This window comes from Mus caroli, chromosome 9, assembly GCF_900094665.2.
Source record: "Mus caroli chromosome 9, CAROLI_EIJ_v1.1, whole genome shotgun sequence".
Classification (NCBI taxonomy): domain Eukaryota; kingdom Metazoa; phylum Chordata; class Mammalia; order Rodentia; family Muridae; genus Mus; species Mus caroli.
This window is the reverse complement of record NC_034578.1, coordinates 96103494-96112311: the sequence shown is the minus strand read 5'-3', so window position 1 is coordinate 96112311 and position 8818 is coordinate 96103494. Positions and strand designations below refer to the sequence as shown.

At 42.7% G+C, this 8818-nt stretch overlaps 1 pseudogene; it reads left to right on the top strand.

Moving 5' to 3' along the window:
- Positions 1-1384: 1384 nt before the first annotated feature.
- The window catches only part of LOC110302427, a 20252-nt pseudogene continuing 12818 nt past the window's right edge, over positions 1385-8818 (top strand).

Genomic DNA, 8818 nt, shown 5'->3' with positions numbered 1-8818 from the left:
TCCCTCGTCTGTGCATATTAATTCTGAGAAGTAACCTCAACCCAGCAAGACAAGCATCCAATGTTTAGTTTGTCCCTCGTCTGTGCATATTAATTTTGAGTCTTCAGATATGTGAGTTTCATATGAAGTATCCATAGAAATAAGAAAATTACGAAGAGGCCATGAGGAGGAGCTTTCAAAGGAGGGAAGATATAATACACTAGTGTAAAGCATTTACAGGAAATAACAGAATAGGAAGAATTAAACTGAGATCAGGGAGTATAGGGTATAAGAGGAGAGGGAAGGATAAAAAACACAAAAGACCTTTTGAAAAAGGCACAGACTTCTATACTGAAGAAGCATTCTAAATCATATATGTACATAAAAAGAGTTAAAATGGAGGTAACCTGTAACTGGGCAACAATGTCCCTACAAAACACCACAAAACACCAGAGTTAACCCATAAAAATCCCAGTACCAGCAAAGTTATTGACCAATGAGATTCCACAGATCCCCAAATATTACAGACTATCACAATTGCTCTTGGAAACTGTCATAGTTGGAATATGCTTGGCCAAGGGAGTGAACCTATTTGGAGGTGTGGCCTTGTTGGAGTAAGTGTGTCACTGTGGAAGCAGTCTTTAAAACCCTCATCCTAGCTGCCTGTAACTCATTGTTCTGTTAGCAGCCTTCAGCTGAAGATGTAGACCTCTCAGATCCTCCTGTACCATGCCTGCCTGGATGCTGACATGTTCCTGCCTTGATGATAATGGACTGAACCTCTGAACCTGTAAGCCAGCCCCAATTAAATGCTGTTCTTATAAGAATTGCCTTGGTTATGGTGTTTGTTCACAGCAGGAGACGGAGTATCTGCACATCCAAAGGACTCTATGTCTTACTCTAGAGATGCCTAGCTGTCCATTTCATTGCTCCTCAGTTAGCTTGAATTCAAACTGGTGGGGACCTGTGAGCTTCATCCCTATTGGCTAGCTTCCATTATACTGGAAGATGCTATGCAAGCTCCCAGAGAAAAGAAATAATCAGACATACCCAGCTATGAGCCCTGTAAGCTTCAATAATGACTGGTCATGTCCACGTGTGGAAAGGTGATACAAGCATCATGAGAAAGAGTAACCACTTTCTGATTAGATTTAAATCCCCCTATACCCGGCACCCCATTATCAGACTAAGAACCAAAGGCTTAACAGACCATAGGCCATTGGGTAAAACCTGCTATTGTGCTGCTAAATGGCATACTATTAAACTGACTCCTAGTGACTTATGATTACACACACAAATCCATGCATATCTCAGTCCTCACCTGAGAAGCTTCTATTTGCAATAGAATGTGCTGAACACGAGTCACCCCAAACTGGACAAGGTACAGAGAGGAAGACATTGCAGAATGTCAGCCCTAAATGGAACATATGTACCTCACTTCTCTTCCCAAGGCTCAGGGGTCAGTGCAGAAGAGGTGACAGGAAGCACGTAAGAGCTGCAAAAAGTGACCAGAATGGTAAGATTTCCATAAAGATGCACAGTGTCACTCATATCTTGATGGTGGGTAACAGCTGTCTAATTAGACTTAAGGACTGATTCATCAGGAGGGAAGTCATTCCTTCTACTGGAAATCTAGCCAACAACACAGGGCTAGTGATGCCATAAATCTTAGAGGAGAAACTACTAATGCCACTTTACTAAGCCAATCTAATCCCCAACTGGATTCTAAATACTCATCCTTATCACAGATCAGGGTAGTTCCTCCTCCTTGCAGCAGACTGAGACCACTACAACCAATCAAAATGCAAAGAACAACTGACCTTGAGGTGCCCTGTCCCCACCAACGGAACTACAACAAAACCCCTGTGCTGATGCCTTGGGAACATCAAGGAAGAGGATGCAGAAACATTTTAAGACCTAGAGGATCAGGAAATCTGCTATAAGATTGTATCTTTTAGAAATGACAGGGAAGCTCTCTGCTCCTCCCTGTTCCAGAGACAGCCACATCTTCTTGTGCAGTGGTAGCCTTGTCCCATAGACAAGATGGTGAAGGTTGGTGTGATTTGGCTGGATTGGGTGCCTGGTTACCAGGGCTGCCTTCTCTGCCCTTGGCAAAGTGGAGAATGTTGCCATCAATGACCTCAACTACATGGTCTATACATTCTAGTATGACTCCACCCAAGGCAGATTCAATGGCACAGTCAAGGCTAAGAATGGGAAGCTTGTCATCAATGGGAAGCCCATCACCATCTTCCAAGAGCGAGATCCTGCTAACATCAAATGTGGTGATGCTGGTGCCAAGTATGTTGTGGAGTCTACTGGCATCTTCACCACCATGGAGAAGGCAGGAGCCCACTTGAAGGGTGGAGCCAAAAGGGTCATTATCTCTTCCCCTCCTACAGATAGATGCCCCCATGTTTGTGATGGATGTGAACCACGAGAATTATGACAACTCACTCAATATTGTCAGCAATGCATCCTGTACCACCAACTGCTTAGCCTACCTGGCCAAGGTCATCCATGACAACTTTGGCATCGTGGAAGGGCTCATAACCACAGTCCATGCCATCACTGCCTCTCAGAAGACTGTGAATAGCCTCTCTGGAAAGCTGTGGTGTGGTTGCCATTGGGGCTGCTCAGAACATTGTCCCTGCATCCACTGGTGCTGCCAAGGCTGTCAGCAAGGTCATCCCAGAGCTGAACACTGGTATGGTCTCTGAGTTCCTACCCACAATGTATCTGTTGTAGATCTGACATGCCACCTGGAGAAACCTGACAAATATGATGACATCAAGAAGGTGGTGAAGCAGGCAACAGAGGGCCCACTAAAGGGCATCCTGGGCTACACTGAGAACCGGGTTGTCTCCTGCGACTTCAACAGCAACTCCCACTCTTCCACCTTTGATGCTGGGGCTGGCATTGATCTCAATGACAACTTTGTAAAGCTTGTTTCCTGGTATGACAATGAATACGGCTACAGCAACAGGGTGGTGGACCTCATGACCTCCCATGATCATATGTGTGTGTATGTGTATGTATGTGCGTATGTGTGTTTATATTTTATTTGCAAATGTAACAATAACTTTTTTAAAAAGAGCCTCTGAAGTTGAGAGGGAGCAGGAGAGAGGATCATGGGAGGAACTGGAAGGAGAAAAGGGATGCAGAACATGACATGATTCCATTTTAATGTTTAAAAATTGCAAAAAATAATAATTAAGCCAGGCATGTGGGATACATCTTCAATCCTAGTGCCCATAAGGCAGAAGCAGGTGGATCTTTGTAAGTTTGAGGCTGTAGCAAATTCCAGGCTAGCTGAAGCTACTTGGTGAGATTCTGTCTCAAAAAACAATAATAATAATATTAAATAAATAAAAATTTAGAAGCAGTCTGAGAGATAGGGGTGGTGGATGGCAGCAAAGACATACCTACTGGACACAGCGGGGCAGCTGCACATGGAAACATATTCACAACAATTGGAATATCATGAATAAAACTATGAAAGCTCAAGCCAGAACAAATTTTAGGGTGGTGAAGGGAGTTAGGCACAAAGTTCTGCCTCTAGTCAAGAAGCTATGGAGAGCTGTTATCTCCTGAAAGAAGGAAAGGCACTTTCTCTAAGAGTATAGGCCTAGAAGCCAGCCACCCTAGTGGAAGACCACACATCCAAGAGCATTTGGCCAGCACAAGTTGGGTAGATAGGTGGTGGTGGATAGATCTAGAAAAAGTTGTGGGGGAGGGCGGGGGGTGACTGATCAAAATACGTGCATGAAACAATCAATGCATATTTAAAATTTTTAAAGAAAACAACAACAGAAAAGACAGAGATAAAAACAAATATTTCCCACAGAGCAAAGGAGACGACAGAATGAAGAGACTGCATATGGAATAGGAGGGGACCTCTGCCAGTTACTCATGTGTCAGACATTAATATCCCAGATAGCTCAAATCTTTAAATACTATTTACAGAGTACATAGAACTTCCTCAAGCATTTAGGGTACCACACATGCCAACTGCACCTCGATGTGTATTTCACTGTCTTATTTTTATATACATATATGTTTATATGTCTGTGTGTGTGCATAGTATTCTAAAAATAGAACTTTTATTTTGTGACATAAGGAGGACGCTCAAAAGATGATACTAAAAACAAACAAAGAACAGTGATCTAAATACCAGCTGTTTCCTGAAGACATCCAAATAATCTTCTCTTTTAATCTGCTGCTGAACTTTAACGATGTTATTCAGGCTACACTGCTATATATGAAATAGACTTCTTTAGTAATTCCACAAAATGTCTGAACAGTCTAAGCATGTCACCCTTGAGCTGATCCTACTCCTTGTGGGGCAGTCCGGGAGAGCTAGTTCAGTCCAGATCCAGGGCTTTGGGTTGGCCCACATCTAGTCCATCTATCTAGTCCATCTATGAACTGCTGGAGTGTGTGAAAGGGCTGGTCCTACAGATCCAAAGCTCCATGGCACAGGGAACAACAGGATCTCTAAGTGGAGTCCCAGTGAGGATCCAGTATTGTTAGTGTGGCAGAAGCCAGAGGACTCAAAGCAGACCAATGACTCAATGCAATGAGCATTTGCAAGTAAAGCTGTGTGGCCAAAGGGTGACTGTGTGACACTGTGACACACTGCAGCTTCCACGGTGAGATGTGTTTGTTTTGTTTTATTTTTTATTTTTATTTTTTGTTTTCTTTTGGGGGGAGGGTACAAGGGTGGTGGGTGGATATGGAAGAATGGGAGATGAGTGGGATTGGGTTGCATGATGTAAAATTCACAAATAGTCAATAAAAACTTACAAAAAAAAGGTCACCTGTAATCTTAGGTTTATTTACTTTATAAGGAAGGTGTCACAGGATTTTCCCTGTCCCGTTACATCACTGCAAGGAGGTCTGTGATTGGACAGGGAAAAGGGAGGCAGAGCTAAGAGTTGCAGAAAGAGAGAGAGAGAGAAAGAGAGAGAGAGAGAAAGAGAGAAAGAGAGAGAGAGAGAGAGAGTGTCAGGGCAGGAGGAGAAGGAAGATGGCTTCGGATGTGTATCTGCATGGCTTTTACCAGCCACAAGTAGTTGTCATCTGGAAAGGTTAATTGGGATAAGGCTTTTTATCATTATCAATTGGCTCTGAAATTATTGTATTGGCATCTTGTAAACTGTGATATTATTGATACATAATCTGATTGGTTAATTAAGCTTTAAGAGTCTTGATTCTACCGGGGTACTGGGTATTGTGCGTGGTAGTACCGGGGTACTGGGTATTGTGCGTGGTAGTAAGAGGAACTGGGGGGTGGGGGGTGAGCACCAGAGAGATGGCCGGGCAAGAGCCCTGTGGCCTGGTGGCCCAAGAGTTGGTGGGCTGGCAGGAGAGGAAGTGTAGTCCAGCCCCTCGGAGAGTTGGCGGGTTTATTTTTTAATATTTCCCACAACAGGAAAGACTTAGAGCATTAGCATATTATTAATTCATTCATGGGCATTCAAAACCCCCTCAGAAATTTTTGTTAAAATGACATTGAGGAAACCAAAACCAAACAAAATTCTTTACAGTTTTTTATTTTATTTTCTTCTTTGCTAAACACATCATCAAATCGAAACACTAAGTCTGCCAAACCATGTAAATTATACATTTTTCAGTTGTCAATGAGTGGGGGATTATTTTGTTTCAGTGAGGATTTAAACACTCTGAGATTGGGGCTGGATAAATGCCTCAGCAGGTAAATGTTCTTGCCATCAATCTTGATGATGTGAGTTTAATTCTCGTGGCCTAGGAGGCAGAAGCTCAGAACAGACTCTCAGAAGTCATTCTCTGTCCTCCACATATGTGCCTCTTTTTCTCTCTTCTACAAATGCTAATGCCAAGAACAATGTCTATTAAATATTATGAGTCAAACTTAACCTCAGAGTCTGCCTTCCAGGGAACTAGCACTAAATAACAGGAACTATGCACATATTAAAGAGATACAGGACTTTCATATTGCTGTTGACTTCAAGAGACACCCAACATGTCATTCTGGGAAATGATTAAACCACATGCAAAGACCTTTGGTAGCTAATAACATTTCTTAAAATGTATCCTAATTTAAAATAGAAATTAATAGAATTTGATATGTAAGTATATGACTTGTATTATGAAAAACAAAAGAAAGTATATCATAAATGATGCACGTGGATGTGTTATTCAGAATATTCTGTGTTGACATATTCATCAATGTGAAAAAAACCCATCAGCAAATGTTAGAAATTAGTTTGTAAGGTTATATATGCACTTTGATACCAATGTTGACATTAACTTAGGGGTTGTTTATATGCATCCATATATGTATGTATCCATATACTCACACAAAGAAAAAGATGAGCATAAAATAGATCAAAGTGTTAAAAATACATAAATATAAAATATTTAAAATAATGTTCCCTTAAAAAGAGGGTTGGAGACAGGCTTATCCCTAGGACCCCCTACTCTGTTCAGCCTAATAGCAAGATCTCAGGCTAGTCAGAGACCCAAAAACAAGGTGGTCCTGAAGAACAAAGAGATTACCTCTCTCTCTCTCTCTCCCTCCCTCTCTCTCTCTCTCTCTCTCTCCCCCTCCCTCCCTCTCTCTCTCTCTTCCCCCCCCTCTCTCTCTCTCTCTCTCCCCCCCCCTCTCTCTCTCTCTCTCTCTTACGGGAGAGCCCATACCTACACAAGAAAAGGATTGTCTAGCAATAGATTAATCTCCAAGGGACAAAGTAATTAAATTCAAATTACGTTGGAATTTCTAACCAGTGCACCTCATTGGAAGGTAGCACATGAGGAGAGCAGATCATTTTTCCATTGTGTGGGGGTGAGGTGGGGGGGCGAAGACTATTCTACCTAGAATCATTGATAAGTACTTCTTTAAATAATTGTCATGTATGTTTGGCATTATTTTTCTTTCTAATGAAATGGCATCCTTCCCTTATTTCCCCTCAAATCAAAGGGCAGACAAAAGAATCGCTTGAAGAAGCATTAGAACACACATCCACTGCCAAGACTAGAGAAAAAGGGCACTGGGGCCAGGTCACACAAAGCCACAGCTGCGGGTATGGCGTCACAGCGCCACTACTGAGGGTCCGTCTCCAACAGGACACAGGCCTAACTCTGGGTTGGGGATGAGGTAGGTGGGACCTGTGTAGGTGAGAGAGTGGGTGTGGTGTGGCCATGTGTAATAACACTCTGGGCAGAACACAGAGCCAAGTGAGTGAAACCAGATGGGTAATTAGTCCTGCTCTCAGAAGCAGATGAGCACCAGACACCCCCGCCCCCTCCAGGAGCGAAGGGTGCTCAGGTGCCAAAACCTACAGGAAGTGGATCAGCGCAGTACTTGATCCGATTCTCCCCCATTGCTGTTTCTCTCCCCACCACTCTGCCTTTATAGGCATTGAATGCTGTGCTGTATTAAACATATCTGTAGAAAAATGAACTAAATCAAGATTTATATAATAAATTTAAAATTAGAAACTAGAAAAGATTTCAAAAAAAAAACAACGAATTGGGGAGCTATATGGAAGACAGAGGGAAAGGAATCTTTGATATTATTTCACTGTAAACCGGTAACAGGAAGAAATCGATGTGAAATAAACACATGACCCAGGCCTCAGAGGGAGGGCACGGCTCTAAGATCAACAGCTAATATAATCAATCATAAAACAGTTTCAAGTACAATTTTGCAATATTACTTGAACACAGCTCACATTGTCTTTTTAATCAAAATCCATAAAAAATGAATTGTCTGTGATACTGTTCATGAAATGAAAAGGTTTTTCTCAGCTAATTCTTTGAGTGGGCTCTTTTTATTTTTATGGTGTGTGTGTGTGTGTGTGTATGTGGTGTGCACCCGTGTGCATACAGGTAACTGCAGAACCTGGAAGACTGTTTTGGGTACTATGTTAGGATGCTTTCGAGGAATAGAATGTATAGAATCTCTATATAGGAAGGTAATTGATTAGACATGACTTTCAGGCAGTGGTCCAGCGAGTCCAAAAATGCTTGTCTACCTAGGGAAGGGCCGAGAATCCAGGGGTTGTTTAGTCCATGAGGCTCCACATTTCAATTGCTCTTGAGTATCAACACAAGGATTCCAAAGAAGTAGGCTCTAATGTCCATGAAGGAGCGGACTTGCCATGGAGAACAAAAGGAAACAAGCAAAAGAGACAAGCATCCTTCTTCCCTGTCCTTTATATAGGCTGCCAGCAGAAGATGTGGCCGTGATTAAAGGTGGGTCTTCCCACCTCCACCCAGATCCAGATTTAAAATAGGTCTTCCCACTTCCGATGATTTAATTAAGAAAATAATCCCACCCGGCCCCTTGGGTTTTACTCAGTTCCAGATGCAGTCAAGTTGACAACCAAGAAGAGCCATCAGAGATGCCCGAGAGCTAGAGTTAGAGGTGGCTGTGAGCGCCTGATCAGGGTCCTAGGACCCAAACTCCAGTCCTTCCCATGAGCAGCAGGCACTCTTAACCACTGAGTCATTTCTCCCGCCCTTCAGTGGGCTTTTGAGAACCACGTGGTTTCCTGCCCTAGAGACCCTCCCTCTCCCCTCTCTATTGAGAGATAGTAAAAGTGTGGAGTGGGGGTGGGGTGGAATAGGGTGGCTAAATGTGTGCACACGAATCCAAACACCTTTGCCTTTGGGGAATGTGTATTGTCTAGTCTGGCACTTTTGCAAGTATGAACCTGGAATGACCTCAGGAGTCCAAACACAAGGCATGCCCTTTCAATCCTAATTATAGAGAAAGCAGTGATTGGTTGGTAGCTTATAGTTGACACTTACTGATTTCCCTGTTTAAAATGTTTTGCTTTTTTTTTTTTTTTTT